The sequence below is a fragment of the Oncorhynchus kisutch genome, linkage group LG17 (genome assembly GCF_002021735.2).
Source record: "Oncorhynchus kisutch isolate 150728-3 linkage group LG17, Okis_V2, whole genome shotgun sequence".
In the NCBI taxonomy this organism is placed as follows: domain Eukaryota; kingdom Metazoa; phylum Chordata; class Actinopteri; order Salmoniformes; family Salmonidae; genus Oncorhynchus; species Oncorhynchus kisutch.
In genome coordinates, this window is record NC_034190.2 from 73,954,830 (window position 1) to 73,959,246 (window position 4,417).

A 4,417-nucleotide genomic window follows, 5' to 3' on the forward strand; every position below is an offset into this window, starting at 1 on the left:
CCATCCCTAGTAGCCCTTTCCTCTCACAGACCCTGTCATCCCATATACGGGTTCAAAACAGCAGATTTTGTCATTGATAAACTCCTAATTTGGAACGCAATGGCTGTAATGCTATACATGTCAGAGCTCAGGTTCTCCACTTCACAGCGCAGGTAGGTTTTGACTGACATTGGTAATATACTTGAGCACCGTGCGAGACAAGATGCCCCCATCCCTCTCACGAATTAGGCAACTTTTTCACATTTGTTGTCTGGGTGAGGGAAATATTGTGAAGCGAGTCGATGTGTTCTGAAAGATGAGGCATTGAGGATTATAATGTATATTGCTTTGACGTCATACAAGCAAACCACAAATCCGTGATACCAAATGTGCATTAAACGTTTCCTCGTTTGAAAACCCATGTCATTTACAGTGTCAACGTTTATGATAGCTATGTTACATCCACAGTTACAATGATTACATGCGTTATACCTTGGGCTTTCATGAACACAATGACCCTATATTTGTCATGTTGTGTTCGGGCGGCAGGTCACCTAGTGTTTAGAGCTTTGGACTAGTAACCGAAAGGTTGCAAGATCATATCCCGAGCGGACAAGGCAAAAATCTATCGTTTCTCAAAAATCTAACCCACTGAAAATAAGAACTTGTTCTTAACTGATTTGCCTAGGTAAATAAAGGAATAAATACATACATTTTGAAACAAATTTTCCGCGGGACATGCCTCCATTCTATGAGCACTAATTTTAAATCTGTTTGTCTTTTGAAAATGATGTTTTATAACTATTATATTACCAACTATGTTGGTAATATAATAAATTGTCATATGATGCACATCATATCAAAACCCAGAATGCAATTTATAATGGATTGGTAAACAGCAACGGTAATGATTTTAATTTTACTAGGCAAGTCAGTTAATAAGAACAAACTCCTATTTTCAATGATGGCTTAGGAACAGTGGGTTAACTGCCTGTTCGGGGCAGAACGACAGATTTGTACCTTGTCAGCTCAGGGATTTGAACTTGCAACCTTTCGGTTACCAGTCCAACACTCTAACCACTTGCTTCAGTTCCTCATTGGAGCAGATGATATTTTAAGGCTCTTTCCCTGAGTTATCAAAGTACATTGAAATGACTTAGGAACCGTGCCCAGTTTGGAGAGGTGTGTAGCTGCTTGGAGAAGCCACAACTCCAACTCAAACAATTGTAATTGTTTTTTCTTATCTTGCGCCTACTCAAATTGAAATGAATATTCTTATTATGTACTGAATGTATCCAGATTCTGTTCAGATTTCCTCATTGACAAATGAGGTGAAAGTACAGTGAATGTGAAATGCACATAAAATCAACAGTGTAATGTTTGGATTCAGTCTACTGTCAGGTGAACTGTTGTGTCCTCAACTTTGATCTGATGATTTCCCCATAATCTCCTAACTGATCCCTTTCAAATGCTACCATGTCATGCATATGCTTTTTATAGTGTTTCCATTAGAAACATTTATGTTTGGCCCTGTCCATAAAGGCCAGTTTCCACGAGTGTAAGGGGTTAATAAAGAGGATACGTTTTCACCCAGTGAAAGAGAAGATGAAGGGAGAAGAGGAGAGCAGCTTCAGGCCGTGGTCCTCCCTAGATCTTCTCCTGCCACGTGTTGTGCTGCTGCCTGCTTCTGTGGCCAGGAGTGTTCGTCTGTACATGGCTGTGGCCAAAGGCTAGGGACGAGCCCAGGCCTGGACCATACCACTGGCTCCCAGCTTCCTGAAGAGAACCACCCTGCCCGCCCCCCTGGGAGGAGCCAACACCCCCACACCCCAAAGCCTCAGCCTGCTCTCTGGGCCGTGAACCATTGAAGTCCCCCCTCCAACCCCTCACCCCACCCCCCTGTCTCCAACTTTGCACTTGTTCATCTTCCCTCCTCCAAGTGCTCTCTCCTGGGTGATAAAATATGGAGTGGAGATCTGTAACATGTTAGTTTCAGAGATAGCGCTGGTGTAAATGACCCATGCAGCAGGCTCTGGATAAGCTTTATTTATGGGCAGCCTGTCAGGTGTTTAGGTGTTGGAGTGAGATGTGCAGCTTAAAGCATTTACTCTGCAGTCAATCAGAAGTACACAGAGGCATTCTGAGAGAGGAGGGCTGAATGTGTGTTTACGTGTGCATGCGTCTATTATGTGTGTGTATGTGTGTGTGTGCGTCTATGTTGTGTGTGTGTGTGTAGGCTAACAGTGTGAGGCCACCAATACAGATCTAGAGGCAGCGTACTTAAGTTTACTCTAGTTCAGTCACTTAGTCAATCAGAAACAGGTTTCACTAAAAGCTACAGACACTTACCTCCTCAGGAAGTCAACATAAAATACATTTGCAGCACTGTACCAGGCCTGGGTTCAAAAACTATTCATTGAGCTTGCCTCACGCAATGGAACCAATTTATTAGTGAAAAACACTTCAGGCAGGCTGAAGAAAACGCTAGAAGTATTTAAAGGAGTTCAACATTTTTGAACCCACTGTTTTTCTATCCAGAGTCTTTTGTAATAATAGTAATGAAGTCATACAGAGATGTGCACTGCATGTAGGACACTACAGGACAGGTCTTTAGGTATCAGCTGGTAGGCTGTCAGACCTGTGATGGCTTAATGAATTGAACCTCTCTCCGAAAAGGAAACTGTTGCAAACAGGCTAGTGTGAGGGGTGTCTCCTATTCTGTCCACCGCTTTGTCTTTCCTTTCTCCCCCTGACTGTTTCTGTCCTGTCTCGGTCCTGTCTCTGTCCTGTCTCGGTCCTGTCGCTGTCCTGTCTCAGTCCTGTCTCTGTCCTGTCTCTGTCCTGTCTCGGTCCTGTCTCTGTCCTGTCTCTGTCCTGTCTCGGTCCTGTCTCTGTCCTGTCTCTGTCTTGTCTCGGTCCTGTCTCGGTCCTGTCGCTGTCCTGTCTCGGTCCTGTCTCTGTCCTGTCTCGGTCCTGTCGCTGTCCTGTCTCGGTCCTGTCTCGGTCCTGTCTCTGTCCTGTCTCGGTCCTGTCGCTGTCCTGTCTCGGTCCTGTCGCTGTCCTGTCTCAGTCCTGTCTCAGTCCTGTCGCTGTCCTGTCTCGGTCCTGTCACTGTCCTGTCTCGGTCCTGTCTCGGTCCTATCTCTGCTTAACAATGAGTGGGACTCTGGTGTATCGTTTTGTTCCTTTAAGTGGGTGAGTGGTGGGCCCTTAGTGAGGGAAAGAGATAGATGAGATGTGATGGGAGAAGAAAAGAAAGGACAGAGCAAGAGAACGAGAGTGAGAGGGGGACCTTGGTCCTGGTCTGTTGGGCTGGAGGCTGGTAATGGTGGTACATCTGCCCCCAAACACAGCAGAGCGCTGAGGTGTCTCTGTCCCAGCAGCTTCCACTGGCACATTTATGACATGTCTTTGTGGAGAGAGGGGGGGGGGGCAGAGAGAGAAAGAGAGAGATGGGAGAAAGGAGGTCAGAAAGGGAAAGAGAGAGTGTGTAACTTTTGTAATATTTTGAACGATGCAAGCATACAGCAGCCATGTTGGATTCCACATCCCACCAATATCACCTATTCTGTTCTATATCTGTAAATCTTGGCCATATCTCTCATTTATCCCTCCATATCTCCCCTCTCTGTGTCTCATCCTCCTGTTATTTTCTCTGTTCACTTGGACCCTCCATCTCCTCTCTCTCCCTCTCTGTCCTCCTTTCTCTCGCTGTCTCCCTCCCTCTTATCCTCTGCGCCTCTCTATCCCTCTCTGTCCTCCTTTCTCTCGCTGTCCCCCTCCCTGTCCTCTCTCCCAGGCTCTCTCAGGGGAGAAGGGTGTAAATTACAACCCCCTGTCTCTGGAGATATCCTGGGGCCCAGCTCAGAGCTCAGCAGACTCAACAAAGCAGCCAGGGCAGAGGAGAAGGCCAAATGCTCAGCAAGCACACATGCACATATGAGTGTGCACGTATGAGCAAATACACACACATGTACAGAAACACACACACACACACACAGGGAGATCCCAGAAAGAGCAGACCTAAACCTTGTTTCGAGACTGCTGTGAAAACAAACAGGAGGAACAGGCTGCTCTGTCTAGCCTGGAGCCTGGGAGCAAAGTTCTCTCTCGCTCTCTGCTCACGTTTGGTGTGTGGGTAGATTGTGTTTAGTTTGTCTCTCTCTTTGATGTGTTTGTAGTGTGTGTGTGTGAGAGAGAGAGGGTTTCTGTGTGAAGGTCCATAAGGGAACTCACCCCCTCCCACTCTTCCCTTTGTGAATGCCTGTCCAGACAATGTTGTTTATTGCACTTGATTCTAGTGTCCATTCCTGAGATGGCTCAGATAACAGCCGAGGCTGAATTGCCCGTCATAAAACATCAGCAATGGAGCTCTGTGCTCGGGGTGGTGCTGCTGCTAGTCTAGAGAGAATCTAAGTCTTTTTGTACAGTTGACTTT